This window comes from Bos taurus, chromosome 20 (genome assembly GCF_002263795.3).
Source record: "Bos taurus isolate L1 Dominette 01449 registration number 42190680 breed Hereford chromosome 20, ARS-UCD2.0, whole genome shotgun sequence".
In the NCBI taxonomy this organism is placed as follows: domain Eukaryota; kingdom Metazoa; phylum Chordata; class Mammalia; order Artiodactyla; family Bovidae; genus Bos; species Bos taurus.
In genome coordinates, this window is record NC_037347.1 from 10,106,892 (window position 1) to 10,123,707 (window position 16,816).

The 16,816-nt window shown below is 42.7% G+C and overlaps 1 protein-coding gene across 1 annotated transcript in view; it reads left to right on the forward strand.

Moving 5' to 3' along the window:
* The window catches only part of SMN2 (survival of motor neuron 2, centromeric), a gene marked incomplete at its 5' end in the record, with an annotated part of 31,924 nt that overhangs the window by 870 nt on the left and 14,238 nt on the right, over positions 1–16,816 (forward strand).

A 16,816-nucleotide genomic window follows, 5' to 3' on the forward strand; every position in this document is an offset into this window, starting at 1 on the left:
CAAATATTTCAAGTTTTATTGTGGGTACTGGAAGATAGAGAAATCAGATGGAGAGGGAGTGAGATAAAGAGGATTCTTAATTGGTTTTTTATTTTGAAGATGGGAACAATGTTTCAGCATGTTTGTGGGCTGATAGGAAAGATCCAATAAGGACGATATAATCGATTTCGCAGAAGAAAGAAGAGGATTGCAGCAGCAATGTTCTAGAGTAGGTAGGAGGGAATGGATTTGGCCTTTGTTAGAAATATTGACAGTTCAGTTGTATGGGTACAGATTTGTGTGGATGGGCAGATAGAGTGGCAGGAGATTATGAAAATTCTGTTTTGATTGTTGCTATTCTCTCAGTAAAAGAAGCAAGTCATCAGTAGTGAGGAGGGAGCAGGGGTCAGGTGTTGGAGGTTAGGGAAGAGAGAAGGTAGGAAGTGAGCCTCTAGGAGACTGAGTGAGTGTTGGATTAAATGTAGTGGAATTGTTGCTAGGAAACATTCAAGGCCTACTTCAGATTTGTGGTTATGAATTTAAAGGAGACTAGATAGTATGATTGTTGCTCAGTTGTGTCCGACTCTTTTCGACCCCATGAATCCCAGCACGCCAGGCCTCCCTGTCCATCACCAACTCCCGGAGTTCACTCAGACTCACGTCCATCAAGTCAGTGATGCCATCCAGCCATCTCATCCTCTGTCATCCCTTTCTCCTCCTGCCCCCAATCCCTCCCAGCATCAGAGTCTTTTCCAATGAGTCAACTCTTGACATGAGGTGGCCAAAGTACTGGAGTTTCAGCTTTAGCATCATTCCTTCCAAAGAAATCCCAGGGCTGATCTCCTTCAGAATGGACTGGTTGGATCTCCTTGCAGTCCAAGGGACTCTCAAGAGTCTTCTCCAACACCACAGTTCAAAAGCATCAATTCTTCAGCACTCAGCTTTCTTCACATCCAACTCTCACATCCATACATGACCACTGAATAACCATAGCCTTGACTAGACGGACCTTTGTTGGCAAAGTAATGTCTCTGCTTTTGAATATGCTATCTAGGTTGGTCATAACTTTCCTTCCAAGGAGTAAGCGTCTTTTAATTTCATGGCTGCAGTCACCATCTGCAGTGATTTTGGAGCCCAAAAATATAAAGTCTGACACTGTTTCCACTGTTTCCCCATCTATTTCCCATGAAGTGATGGGACCAGATGCCATGATCTTCGTTTTCTGAATGTTGAGCTTTAAGCCAACTTTTTCACTCTCCTCTTTCACCTTCATCAAGAGGCTTTTTAGTTCCTCTTCACTTTCTGCCATAATGGTGGTGTCATCTGCATATCTGAGGCTATTGATATTTCTCCCGGCAATTTTGATTCCAGCTTGTGCTTCTTCCAGCCCAGCATTTCTCATGATGTACTCTGCATATAAGTTAAATAAGCAGGGTGACAATATACAGCCTCCTTTTCCTATTTGGAACCAGTCTGTTGCTCCGTGTCCAGTTCTAACTATTGCTTCCTGACCAGCATACACATTTCTCAAGAGGCAGGTCAGGTGGTCTGGTATTCCCATCTCTTTGTAAAGCGTCTGCCCACAATGCGGGAGACCCAGGTTCGACTCCTGGGTCGGGAAGATCCTCTGGAGAAGGAAATGGCAATCCACTCCAGCACTCTTGCCTGGAAAATCCCATGGACGGAAGAGCCTGATAAGCTACAGTCTGTGGGGTCGCAAAGAGTCGGATACAACTGAGCGACTTCACTTTCACTTGAGCACTCTTTGGCATTGCTTTTCTTTGGGATTGGAATAAAAACGGACCTTTTCCAGTCCTGTGGCCACTGCTGAGTTTTCCAGATTTGCTGGCATATTGAGTGCAGCACTTTCACAGCATCATCTTTCAGGATTTGAAATAGCTCAACTGGAATTCCATCACCTCTACTAGCTTTGTTTGTAGTGATGCTTTCTAAGCCCCACTTGACTTCACATTCCAGGATGTCTGGCTCTAGGTCAGTGATCACACCTTCGTGATTATCTGGGTGGTGAAGATCTTTTTTGTACAGTTCTTCTGTGTGTTCTTGCCACCTCTTCTTAATATCTTCTGCTTCTGTTAGGTCCATACCATTTCTGTCCTTTATCGAGCCCATCTTTGCATGAAATGTTCCCTTGGTATCTAATTTTCTTGACGAGATCTCTAGTCTTTCCCATTCTATTGTTTTCCTCTATTTCTTTGCACTGATTGCTGAGGAAGGCTTTCTTATCTCTCCTTGTTATTCTTTGAAACTCTGCATTCAAATGCTTATATCTTTCCTTTTCTCCTTTGCTTTTTGCTTCTCTTCTTTTCACAGCTATTTGTAAGGCCTCCCCAGACAACCATTTTGCTTTTTTGCATTTCTTTTCCATGGGGATGATCTTGATCCCTGTCTCCTGTACAATGTCACGAACCTCCGTCCATAGTTCATCAGGCACTCTATCCATCAGATCTAGTCCCTTGAATCTATTTATCACTTCCACTGTATAATCATAAGGGATTTGATTTAGGTCATACCTGAATGGTCTTGTGGTTTTCCCTACTTTCTTCAATTTAAGTCTGAATTTGGCAATAAGGAGTTCATGATCTGAGCCACAGTCAGCTCCCAGTCTTGTTTTTGTTGACTCTATAGAGCTTCTCCATCTTTGGCTGCAAAGAATATAATCAATCTGATTTCAGTGTTGACCATCTGGTGATGTCCATGTGTAGAGTCGTCTCTTGTGTTGTTGGAAGAGGGTATTTGCTATGACCAGTACATTTTCTTGGCAAAATTCTTATTAGTCTTTGCCCTGCTTCAGTCCGTACTCCAAGGCCAAATTTGCCCATTACTCCAAGTGTTTCTGACTTCCTACTTTTGCATTCCAGTCCCCTGTAATGAAAAGGACATCTTTTGGGGGTGTTAGTTCTAAAAGGTCTTGTAGGTCTTCATAGAACCGTTCAACTCTTCAGCGTTACTGGTTGGGGCATAAACTTGGATTACTGTGATATTGAATGGTTTGCCTTGGAAACGAACAGAGATCGTTCTGTCGTTTTTGAGATTGCATCCAAGTACTGCATTTCGAACTCTTTTGTTGACCATGATGGCTACTCCATCTCTTCTGAGGGATTCCTGCCCTCAATAGTAGATATGGTCATCTGAGTTAAATTCACCCATTCCAGTCCATTTTAGTTTGCCGATTCCTAGAATGTTGACGTTCACTCTTGCCATCTCTTGTTTGACCACTTCCAATTTGCCTTGATTCATGGACCTGACGCTCCAGGTTCCTATGAAATATTCCTATGAAATATGCTGTAGCATCCTCGTTCCTCACCTCCACCGCCAGATGATTCTTCCTCCCTAAAACTCCCAGGAAAATTCTGTCACCAAACTCCACCGTCCACTATCCCTTCTCACAGCAATCACCTACAGCCTCCTGGGTCACCCTGCTTCATTCCCTGAGGTTTATATCCCAGTACTCTCTCCAACACTACTCCTGTCCTAAGTTTTGGTTATTTAAAAACCCATGTACATGATCCTTCCAATACCCTATCCTTGTTAGTTCTGTAAATGCTTCACTACCAATGACCTTTTAGAGCGCCCAGTCTCAGCTACCCACTTCTATGGCTTTTCATATAACCATTAACTACAACCTCTCTATAAACTCAACTAAGAATCCTACTCTCCAGCTACCCCCTGCCAGGCTCTCCAACTTACTCTTAGTAGGTTGATGATGACAGTCATCTTCACCTCCCTGGGGCTGGTGAAACTGTGACCTTCCCACTTTTTAAACTGTCTCTCACCATCCTAATGTCCTCCCTTTCTTTCTTAGCCAGCTTAAATTCCACCATCAGTCAAGAAGATAACTCTCTGTACTGGCCTCCTCACTTCATACTAGGTTAAAACCATAACCCTATTAATTTCTACTTGTCATTGAGTAGAAATTTAACCTAGTCATCATCAACCTACTGGGAGTAAGTTGGAGAGCCTGGCAGGTGGTAGCTGGAGAGTAGGATTCTTAGTTGAGTTTATAGAGAGGTTGTAGTTAATGGTTATATGAAAAGCCATAGAAGTGGGTAGCTGAGACTGGGCGCTCTAAAAGGTCATTGGTAGTGAAGCATTTACAGAACTAACAAGGATAGGGTATTGGAAGGATCATGTACATGGGTTTTTAAATAACCAAAACTTAGGACAGGAGTAGTGTTGGAGAGAGTACTGGGATATAAACCTCAGGGAATGAAGCAGGTTGACCCAGGAGGCTGTAGGTGATTGCTGTGAGAAGGGATAGTGGATGGTGGAGTTTGGTGACAGAATTTTCAAACCTGGGAGTTTTAGGGAGGAAGAATCATCTGGAAGTGGAGGTGAGGAACAAGGAAGATTCCTTCCCACCTCTGGCACACTGATTTGAGAGATATGGAGAAGACATTTCATTTTGAAATGCCTGTAGGGACAGAGGTGGGCTACTGTTGATGACTGAGGAACAAATAAAAGTCAGTCCTGATGGTCTGTTCTCTTTGCTATGCTGGGTAACAAGTCATCCAAAACTTGGTGGCTTGGAACAATAATCATTTTATTTTTTCCTCATAATTTCCGTGGGGCAGGAGCCTGTGAAGGTCTCGGTGGGTGGGTCTCCTTCATTCCTTTCATGTGTTTACATGCACATAATTGTCGGAGCTACAGTAGCTGGTGACTGAGCAGCTGGGGACCAACAAGCCGTCTCTTTTCTTCATATTGTCCCAGCTTCTCCATGTACTACCAGTGTGCGGGACGATTTGAATTTCTTTATCAGATCAGATCAGATCAGTCGCTCAGTCATGTCCGACTCTTTGCGACCCCATGAATCGCAGCACGCCAGGCCTCCCTGTCCATCACCAACTCCCGGAGTTCACTCAGACTCACGTCCATCAAGTCAGTGATGCCATCCAGCCATCTCATCCTCTGTCATCCCTTTCTCCTCCTGCCCCCAATCCCTCCCAGCATCAGAGTCTTTTCCAATGAGTCAACTCTTGACATGAGGTGGCCAAAGTACTGGAGTTTCAGCTTTAGCATCATTCCTTCCAAAGAAATCCCAGGGCTGATCTCCTTCAGAATGGACTGGTTGGATCTCCTTGCAGTCCAAGGGACTCTCAAGAGTCTTCTCCAACACCACAGTTCAAAAGCATCAATTCTTCAGCACTCAGCTTTCTTCACATCCAACTCTCACATCCATACATGACCACTGAATAACCATAGCCTTGACTAGACGGACCTTTGTTGGCAAAGTAATGTCTCTGCTTTTGAATATGCTATCTAGGTTGGTCATAACTTTCCTTCCAAGGAGTAAGCGTCTTTTAATTTCATGGCTGCAGTCACCATCTGCAGTGATTTTGGAGCCCAAAAATATAAAGTCTGACACTGTTTCCACTGTTTCCCCATCTATTTCCCATGAAGTGATGGGACCAGATGCCATGATCTTCGTTTTCTGAATGTTGAGCTTTAAGCCAACTTTTTCACTCTCCTCTTTCACCTTCATCAAGAGGCTTTTTAGTTCCTCTTCACTTTCTGCCATAATGGTGGTGTCATCTGCATATCTGAGGCTATTGATATTTCTCCCGGCAATTTTGATTCCAGCTTGTGCTTCTTCCAGCCCAGCATTTCTCATGATGTACTCTGCATATAAGTTAAATAAGCAGGGTGACAATATACAGCCTCCTTTTCCTATTTGGAACCAGTCTGTTGCTCCGTGTCCAGTTCTAACTATTGCTTCCTGACCAGCATACACATTTCTCAAGAGGCAGGTCAGGTGGTCTGGTATTCCCATCTCTTTGTAAAGCGTCTGCCCACAATGCGGGAGACCCAGGTTCGACTCCTGGGTCGGGAAGATCCTCTGGAGAAGGAAATGGCAATCCACTCCAGCACTCTTGCCTGGAAAATCCCATGGACGGAAGAGCCTGATAAGCTACAGTCTGTGGGGTCGCAAAGAGTCGGATACAACTGAGCGACTTCACTTTCACTTGAGCACTCTTTGGCATTGCTTTTCTTTGGGATTGGAATAAAAACGGACCTTTTCCAGTCCTGTGGCCACTGCTGAGTTTTCCAGATTTGCTGGCATATTGAGTGCAGCACTTTCACAGCATCATCTTTCAGGATTTGAAATAGCTCAACTGGAATTCCATCACCTCTACTAGCTTTGTTTGTAGTGATGCTTTCTAAGCCCCACTTGACTTCACATTCCAGGATGTCTGGCTCTAGGTCAGTGATCACACCTTCGTGATTATCTGGGTGGTGAAGATCTTTTTTGTACAGTTCTTCTGTGTGTTCTTGCCACCTCTTCTTAATATCTTCTGCTTCTGTTAGGTCCATACCATTTCTGTCCTTTATCGAGCCCATCTTTGCATGAAATGTTCCCTTGGTATCTAATTTTCTTGACGAGATCTCTAGTCTTTCCCATTCTATTGTTTTCCTCTATTTCTTTGCACTGATTGCTGAGGAAGGCTTTCTTATCTCTCCTTGTTATTCTTTGAAACTCTGCATTCAAATGCTTATATCTTTCCTTTTCTCCTTTGCTTTTTGCTTCTCTTCTTTTCACAGCTATTTGTAAGGCCTCCCCAGACAACCATTTTGCTTTTTTGCATTTCTTTTCCATGGGGATGATCTTGATCCCTGTCTCCTGTACAATGTCACGAACCTCCGTCCATAGTTCATCAGGCACTCTATCCATCAGATCTAGTCCCTTGAATCTATTTATCACTTCCACTGTATAATCATAAGGGATTTGATTTAGGTCATACCTGAATGGTCTTGTGGTTTTCCCTACTTTCTTCAATTTAAGTCTGAATTTGGCAATAAGGAGTTCATGATCTGAGCCACAGTCAGCTCCCAGTCTTGTTTTTGTTGACTCTATAGAGCTTCTCCATCTTTGGCTGCAAAGAATATAATCAATCTGATTTCAGTGTTGACCATCTGGTGATGTCCATGTGTAGAGTCGTCTCTTGTGTTGTTGGAAGAGGGTATTTGCTATGACCAGTACATTTTCTTGGCAAAATTCTTATTAGTCTTTGCCCTGCTTCAGTCCGTACTCCAAGGCCAAATTTGCCCATTACTCCAAGTGTTTCTGACTTCCTACTTTTGCATTCCAGTCCCCTGTAATGAAAAGGACATCTTTTGGGGGTGTTAGTTCTAAAAGGTCTTGTAGGTCTTCATAGAACCGTTCAACTCTTCAGCGTTACTGGTTGGGGCATAAACTTGGATTACTGTGATATTGAATGGTTTGCCTTGGAAACGAACAGAGATCGTTCTGTCGTTTTTGAGATTGCATCCAAGTACTGCATTTCGAACTCTTTTGTTGACCATGATGGCTACTCCATCTCTTCTGAGGGATTCCTGCCCTCAATAGTAGATATGGTCATCTGAGTTAAATTCACCCATTCCAGTCCATTTTAGTTTGCCGATTCCTAGAATGTTGACGTTCACTCTTGCCATCTCTTGTTTGACCACTTCCAATTTGCCTTGATTCATGGACCTGACGCTCCAGGTTCCTATGAAATATTCCTATGAAATATGCTGTAGCATCCTCGTTCCTCACCTCCACCGCCAGATGATTCTTCCTCCCTAAAACTCCCAGGAAAATTCTGTCACCAAACTCCACCGTCCACTATCCCTTCTCACAGCAATCACCTACAGCCTCCTGGGTCACCCTGCTTCATTCCCTGAGGTTTATATCCCAGTACTCTCTCCAACACTACTCCTGTCCTAAGTTTTGGTTATTTAAAAACCCATGTACATGATCCTTCCAATACCCTATCCTTGTTAGTTCTGTAAATGCTTCACTACCAATGACCTTTTAGAGCGCCCAGTCTCAGCTACCCACTTCTATGGCTTTTCATATAACCATTAACTACAACCTCTCTATAAACTCAACTAAGAATCCTACTCTCCAGCTACCCCCTGCCAGGCTCTCCAACTTACTCTTAGTAGGTTGATGATGACAGTCATCTTCACCTCCCTGGGGCTGGTGAAACTGTGACCTTCCCACTTTTTAAACTGTCTCTCACCATCCTAATGTCCTCCCTTTCTTTCTTAGCCAGCTTAAATTCCACCATCAGTCAAGAAGATAACTCTCTGTACTGGCCTCCTCACTTCATACTAGGTTAAAACCATAACCCTATTAATTTCTACTTGTCATTGAGTAGAAATTTAACCTAGTCATCATCAACCTACTGGGAGTAAGTTGGAGAGCCTGGCAGGTGGTAGCTGGAGAGTAGGATTCTTAGTTGAGTTTATAGAGAGGTTGTAGTTAATGGTTATATGAAAAGCCATAGAAGTGGGTAGCTGAGACTGGGCGCTCTAAAAGGTCATTGGTAGTGAAGCATTTACAGAACTAACAAGGATAGGGTATTGGAAGGATCATGTACATGGGTTTTTAAATAACCAAAACTTAGGACAGGAGTAGTGTTGGAGAGAGTACTGGGATATAAACCTCAGGGAATGAAGCAGGTTGACCCAGGAGGCTGTAGGTGATTGCTGTGAGAAGGGATAGTGGATGGTGGAGTTTGGTGACAGAATTTTCAAACCTGGGAGTTTTAGGGAGGAAGAATCATCTGGAAGTGGAGGTGAGGAACAAGGAAGATTCCTTCCCACCTCTGGCACACTGATTTGAGAGATATGGAGAAGACATTTCATTTTGAAATGCCTGTAGGGACAGAGGTGGGCTACTGTTGATGACTGAGGAACAAATAAAAGTCAGTCCTGATGGTCTGTTCTCTTTGCTATGCTGGGTAACAAGTCATCCAAAACTTGGTGGCTTGGAACAATAATCATTTTATTTTTTCCTCATAATTTCCGTGGGGCAGGAGCCTGTGAAGGTCTCGGTGGGTGGGTCTCCTTCATTCCTTTCATGTGTTTACATGCACATAATTGTCGGAGCTACAGTAGCTGGTGACTGAGCAGCTGGGGACCAACAAGCCGTCTCTTTTCTTCATATTGTCCCAGCTTCTCCATGTACTACCAGTGTGCGGGACGATTTGAATTTCTTTATCAGATCAGATCAGATCAGTCGCTCAGTCATGTCCGACTCTTTGCGACCCCATGAATCGCAGCACGCCAGGCCTCCCTGTCCATCACCAACTCCCGGAGTTCACTCAGACTCACGTCCATCGAGTCAGTGATGCCATCCAGCCATCTCATCCTCTGTTGTCCCCTTCTCCTCCTGCCCCCAATCCCTCCCAGCATCAGAGTCTTTTCCAGTGAGTCAACTCTTGACATGAGGTGGCCAAAGTACTGGAGTTTCAGCTTTAGCATCAGTCCTTCCAAAGAAATCCCAGGGCTGATCTCCTTCAGAATGGACTGGTTGGATCTCCTTGCAGTCCAAGGGACTCTCAAGAGTCTTCTCCAACACCACAGTTCAAAAGCATCAATTCTTCCGCGCTCAGCCTTCTTCACAGTCCAGCTCTCACATCCATACATGACCACCGGAAAAACCATAGCCTTGACTAGACGGACCTTTGTTGGCAAAGTAATGTCTCTGCTTTTGAATATGCTATCTAGGTTGGTCATAACTTTCCTTCTAAGGAGTAAACGTCTTTTAATTTCATGGCTGCAGTCACCATCTGCAGTGATTTTGGAGCCCGGAAAAATAAAGTCTGCCACTGTTTCCACTGTTTCCCCATCTATTTCCCATGAAGCTTCCCTTTTATCCCTCCTCATGTCATGTCCCCAGACAACTGCTGATCCACTTTTTGTCAGCCTTGTTTAGTCTGCATTTTCTAGAATTTTACAAACACAGAATCTTTTTTTTAATATGGCGGCATCTTTTATTCAGCATATTTTGCATTTCATCCATTTATGTATCAGTTATTCATTCCTTTTCATTGCTGTAGGATCCTGTTGCATAAATATGCTACAGTTTATTCGTTTGCTTGTTCATGAACATTTGGGTTGCCTTCAGTTTGCAACTATTAAAAATAGAAACACCATAAATATTAGTGTAGAAGGCTTTGTATGAGCATATGCTTTTATTTCTCTTTGGGGAATGCCTGGGTCATGGAGTAGATATATTTTAGTTCTTTTTTTCCTTTTTTCTTTTGGCTCCCCTCCGAGGCTTGTGGGATCTTAGTTCACTGACCAGGCAATGAACCCAGGCCCCTAGCAGTAAAAGCAGGAGTCCTAACTACTGTTTATTAAATTGTTTAGCTTTTATTCTTCAGGAACCCCATTTACTCATATGCTAGACATTTTTTGCCAGTCACCACTTTTTTTCCTTCCTTTCTTCTTTCCTTTCTTTTCATCTATTCTTTGGTACCCGTTAGATGTTCAGTCAGCTATCTTCTTTGGGTACCTTGTAGTCAGTATTACTTTTTCTTCCTTTTCTTTCTTGATTTTGTTTAACTTCTGATTTGACTCCCAATTGCCTTCTTTTTTCATCTGAGTTTTTAGAAATTTTGATTGTGTTTTTTTCCATACTGCAAATGCTTGTTTGACAATTTAATTTCAGATGGCTATTGCATTTTCTTCTGTTTGTGATTGTTAGTTGAGAATTTTTGTCACCTAAAATATTTCTTCTTATAGTAGCTTTGTATGGATATCTTGGTGGTTCATTTTGAGATTTCTTGTAACAGTTGAAATGTGATGAGTTTAGACTGCTGTGTATTTGTGTCTTTTAAGAGTGCCCGCGTCTAGTGATAGAGTGGAGCAGGACTTTCTTTTATAAGTAGTACCTTTTGCATTGGCAGAAGTGACGTATCTTCTGCTTTAAGGAACATCTCCCATTCCAAGGGCAGCATAACCTTAGACGAGTCAATTACTTGTTTGTGGTTACTTTCCATATCTACAAAATGATTTAATGATTTTAACAAGTGTGTATTTATTTATGTTTGGCTGCGCTGGGTCTTTCTTGCTGCTCTGGCTTTCTCTAGTTGCAGAGAGCGGGGGCTACTCTACTTGCTGTGCCAGGGCTTCCCATTGCAGTGGCTGGTTGCGGAATACAAGTGGCTTGTTGCAGAATGCAGGCTCCAAGGCACGAGGGCTTCAGTAGTTGCAGCTCCCAGACTCCAGAACACGGGCTCAATAGTTGTGGCTCCGGGGCTTCAGAACACAGGCTCAATAGTTTCGACACACAGGCCTAGTTGCTCTTGCTGCTGCTGCTAGCGCTGCTAAGTCGCTTCAGTCGTGTCTGACTCTGTGCAGCCCCATAGACGGCAGCCCACCAGGCTCCCCCGTCCCTGGGATTCTCCAGGCAAGAACACTGGAGTAGGTTGCCATTTCCTTCTCCAATGCATGAAAGTTAAAAGTGAAAGTGAAATCGCTTAGTCGTGTCCGACTCCTAGCGACCCCATGGACTGCAGCCCACCAGGCCCCTCCGTCCATGGGATTTTCCAGGCAACAGTACTGGAGTGGGATGCCATTGCCTTCTTCTCAAGTTGCTCTTGAGGCATGTGGAATCTTCCCCAATCAGGGGTTGAACCCATGTTTCCTGCATTGGCAGGCGGATTCTTTACCACTGAGGCCACTGGAAAAGCCCGACTTAATGATTTTTAAGTACTTTCTACTATAGAGCAAGATTAATAGCTTTATATGAGAACGTATTTCTCTCTGTATGGTGGATATTAACAAGAAAAAGAGACATTCATTTTACAACTAAATGAGTTTTATATCCAACCTCTTTGGAACTTATCAGTTGACTAATATTGTATAAAATCCAACATACAAATTGATGGTGTTTTATAACCTGTCTTCCCTTCACCAACATTGTGTATTCAAACTTACCTTCAACTCCTCTATAGCATGGAAATTATTCTAGTTGGACTTGTTGCCCCACTGACCTGTCAAAGTGTGTATTTTTGAAAGTAAAGTGAAGTGACAGTGAAAGTCACTCCGTGGTATCCGACTCTTTGTGACCCCACGGACTATACAGTCTGTGGAATTCTCCAGGCCAGAATGCTGAAGTGGGTAGCCTTTCCCTTCTCCAGGGGATCTTCCCAACCCAGAGATCAAACCTAGGCCTCCACATTGCAGGCGGATTCTTTATGGGCTGAGCCACAAGAGTTTTTAATTGTGGTTTCAAAAAAAGACTATTATCATCTTAACTGCTGTTAAGCATACACCTCTGTGTGCGTGTGTGTGCTCATTGCTCAGTCGTGTCCGACTCTTTGCGACCCCATGGACTGTAGCCCGCCAGGCTCCTCTGTCCATGGAGCTTTCCTGGCAAGAATACCGGAGAGGGTTGCCATTTCCTCCTCCAGGGGGTCTTCCCGACCCGGGGATGGAGCCTGTGTCTCTTGCGTCTCCCACATTGGCATGGATATGCTTTACCTCTGTGCCACCTGAGAAGCCTGGACGTTTACAGTAGTGTTAAATATATTCATATTGTAGTACAGTAGATCTCCACAACTTTTTAATCTCGCAAAACTGAAACTCTACCCATTAAACATTTATTTCCTCCTCTTCTTTTAAAGCCTGAGGTAACTGCCATTCAGCTTTCTGTTCCTCTGACTTTTACTTCTTAGGTCCCTCGTATGAGTGGACTCATACAGGCAGTGTGTTTATTTTTGCTTCCATGCTTTTTTTGGCTCATGGTTGTCCTTAGAATGCTTGGTAGTTTCTTTTCTATCTGTCTAAATCCTTTTAGTTTCTATTTCCTAGCCTGTTTCCCCCATGATCATCCGCCGTATGTTTCCTCTTTTTAATTGAGGTATAATTGACATACAACATTATATTAGTTTTAGTTGTACAGCGTAATGATTTCAAATGTATACATATTTCAAAATGATCACAATAAGACTAGTTAATCTGTTACCATCAGTTCAGTTCAGTTGTTCAGTCATGTCTGATTCTTTGCAACCCCATGGACTGCAGCACGCCTGGCCTCCCTGTCCATCACCAACTCCAAGAACTTACTCAAACTCATGGCCATTGAGTCGGTGATGCCATCCAACCATCTCATCCTCTTGTTGTCCCCTCCTCCTCCCACCTTCAGCCTTTCCCAGCTTCAGGATCTTTTCCAGTGAGTCAGTTCTTCACATCAGGTGGCCAAAGTATTGGAGTTTTAGCTTTAGCATCATCAGTCCTTCCAATGAATATTCAGGACTGATATCCTTTAGGATTGACTGGTTGGATCTCCTTGCAGTCCAAGGGACTTTCAATAGTCTTCTCCAACACCACAGTTCAAAAGTATCAATTCTTCAGCACTCAGCTTTCTTTATAGTCCAACTCTCACATCCATACATGACAACTGGAAAAACCATAGGTTTGACTAGACGGACCTTTGTTGGTAAAGTAATGTCTCTGTTTTTAAATATGCTGTCTAGGTTGGTCATAGCTTTTCTTCCAAGGAGCAAGCCTCTTTTAATTTTATGGCTGCACTCACCATCTGCAGTGATTTTGGAGCCCCAAAATATAAAGTCTGTCACTGTTACACTGTTTCCCCATCTATTTGCCATGAAATGATGGGCTGGATGTCATGGTCTTAAGTTTTTTGAATGTTGAGTTTTAAGCCAACTTTTTCACTCTCCTCTTTCACTTTCATCAAGAAGCTTTTTAGTTCCTCTTCACTTTCTGCCATAAGTGTGGTGTCATCTGTGTATCTGAGGTTATTAATATTTCTCCCAGCAGTCTTGAGTCCACCTTGTGCTTCATCCAGCCTGGCATTTCACATGATGTACTCTGCATATAAGTTAAATAAGCAGGGTGACAATATACAGCCTTGATATACTCGTTTGCTTATTTGGAACCAGTCTGTTGTTTCATGTCCAGTTCTAACTGTTCCTTCGTGACCTGCATACAGATTTCTCAGGAGGCAGGTCAGGTGGTCTGGTATTCCCATCTCTTTCAGAATTTTCCACAGTTTATTGTGATTGACACAGTCAAAGGCTTTGGTGTAGTCAATAAAGCAGAAATAGATGTTTTTCTGGAACTCTCTTGCTTTTTCGATGATCCAGTGGATGTTGGCAATTTAATCTCTGGTTTCCCTGCCTCTTCTAAATCCAGCGTGAACATCTGGAAGTTCATGGTTCATGTACTGTCAAAACCTGGCTTGGAGAATTTTGAGCATTACTTGCTAGCATGTGAGGTGAGTGCAATTGTGTGGTACTTTGAAGATTCTTTGGCATTGCCTTTCTTTGGGATTTGCAGTCAGGTTGATGTAAACAAATAGCCCCAGGTCATTCACCTTAAAATCTAAATAAACAAACAAACAATTGGCCAACCAGAGGTATAGAATTGGTATAGAATTTAAAGACTCAAGCGACAGTTTTCTATAACAGGTTAACCTGGGGTGTCCTCTAATGCACATTAATGAAGTCTCCTTTATGTACAGCTGGGAAGGTCCCCTGGAGGAGGAAATGACAACCCACTCCAATATTTTTACCTAGAGAATCCCATGGACAGAGGAGCCTGGCGGGCTGTAGTCCACGGGGTCACAAAAAGTTGAACACGACTGAGCAACTAATACTTCTTTGGGATTGGAATGAAAACTGACCTTTTCCAGTCCTGTGTGCACTGCTGAGTTTTCCAAATCTGCTGGCATATTGAGTGCAGCACTTTCACAGCATCATCTTTTAGGATTTGAAATAGCTCAACTGGAATTCCATCTCCTCCACTAGTTTTGTACGTAGTGATGCTTCCTAAGGCCCACTTGACTTTGCATTCCAGGATGTCTGGGTCTAGATAAGTGATCACATCATCGTGATTATCTAGGTCATGAAGATCTTTTTTGTAGAGTTCTTCTGTGTATTTTTGCCACCTCTTCTTAATATCTTCTGCTTCTGTTAGGTCCATACCATTTCTGTCCTTTATTGAGCCCATCTTTGCATGAAATGTTCCCTTGGTATGTCTAATTTTGTTGAAGAGATCTGTAGTCTTTCTCATTCTATTGTTTTCCTCTATTTCTTTGCATTAATCACTGGGGAAGACTTTCTTATATCCTTGCTGTTCTTTGGAACTCTGCATTCAAATGGGTATATCTTTTGTTATTTCTGTCACCATACTTGGTTACAATTGTTTTTTCCTGGTGTTGAGATTCTGAGTTTTGCATTTTGCAGCGTGTAGTGCAGTGTTATTAACTGTAGTTAGCATGCTGCACGTTACAGCCCATGACTGACTGACTTCATAACTCGAAGTTGGTACATTTTGACTCCCGGTGCCCTTTTCAACCCCTCCACCCCTGTTCCTGGAAACTGCCAGTCTGTTCTTTGAGTCTTTGAGGTTGGGCTTTTTATTGTCGTTTGGTTGTTTTGTTTTTGTTTCTAAATTCCACATAAAAGTAAGATCACATGGTATGTATCTGTCTTTCTCATTTCATTTAGTGTAATGCCCTCAGGGACCATTCATGTAGTCTCCAAATGACAAGATTTCATTCTTTCTTATGGCTGAATAATATTCTATTGTATATGAACAGGTATCCCCTGCTTTTTTAAGTTGACTTTCTGCCACTTTGGTTTCATAAAAGACCTACATTAATATGTGTTTTCATTAACTGAAAGAAATCCAGAGAGGATTTTCACTTTTATGAAAAAAAAAAAAAAAGTGAAAAGTAAAGATAACACTGTTTTGTTTTGCAGCAAGGCATGATAGAGGCCGCATGCCACCCAAGCAGCGAGAGTGGCACCACCAGGCTCCTTCCCCTGGAGCTAACTCAGCATCAAGCCAGCGTAGCTTTGAACTGTGCCTGTGAGCATCTGTGCTTTATCCTGATTTTTTTTGAATCCATTAGCAGGTTATATTCTAACGTCATTGATTCTTTGCTTTATTCTGTCTCCATTTATAAAAGATTTCATAGGAATATCCCACTTTCAGGTTTTTCAGGTGGTGGGCAAAACCTGTATGCATTTTGTTTCCATTCTCCCATTGTTGGACACTTCGCTTATTTCCATCTCTTGTCTTTTGTAAGTGATAATGCAGTGAATGTGGGGAGGGGTGCATGTACCTTTTCAAGTTAGTGTTTTTGTTTTCTGTGGATAGATTCCATTAGTGGAATCAGCTGGATCATGTGGTAGTTCTGTTTTTTGAGGAAACTTCATACTATTTTCCGCAGTGGCTGTGCCGGTTTACATGCCCACCAGGAGTGTACTATTGTCCCTTATGTCTCCATCCTCATCAACACTTGTTATCTTTTTTTTAATGTGTATATATTTTATTTTATTTTTTCAAATTTATTTTTAATCGGAGGATAATTACTTTACAATGTTGTGTTGATTTCTGATGTACAACAAAGTGAATCAGCCACAAGTATACATATAGCCCCTCCCTTTAAGCCTCCTTCCCACCAGTTATTGCCTTTTTCATAATAGCCATTCTAGCAGGTGTGAGGTGATGTATCATTGTGGTTTTGATTTGCACTTACCTAATGATGTTCAGGCTGGTTTTAGAAAAGGCAGAGGAACCAGAGATCAAATTGCCAACATCCGCTGGATCAGGAAAAAGCAAGAGGGTTCCAGAAAAACATCTGCTTTATTGACTATGCCAAAGCCTTTGACTGTGTGGATCACAATAAACTGTGGAAAATTCTGAAAGAGATGGGAATACCAGACCACCTGACCTGCCACTTGAGAAACCTATATGCAGGTCAGGAAGTAACAGTTAGAACTGGACATGGAACAACAGACTGGTTCCAAATAGGAAAAGGAGTACGTCAAGGCTGTATATTGTCACCCTGCTTATTTAACTTATATGCAGAGTACATCATGAGAAATGCTGGGCTGGAAGAAGCACAGAGTGGAATCAAGATTGCCGGGAGAAATATCAATAGCCTCAGATATGCAGATGACACCACCCTTATGGCAGAAAGTGAAGAGGAACTAAAAAGCCTCTTGATGAAACAGGAGAGTGAAAAAGTTGGCTTAAAGCTCAACATTCAGAAAACAAAGATCATGGC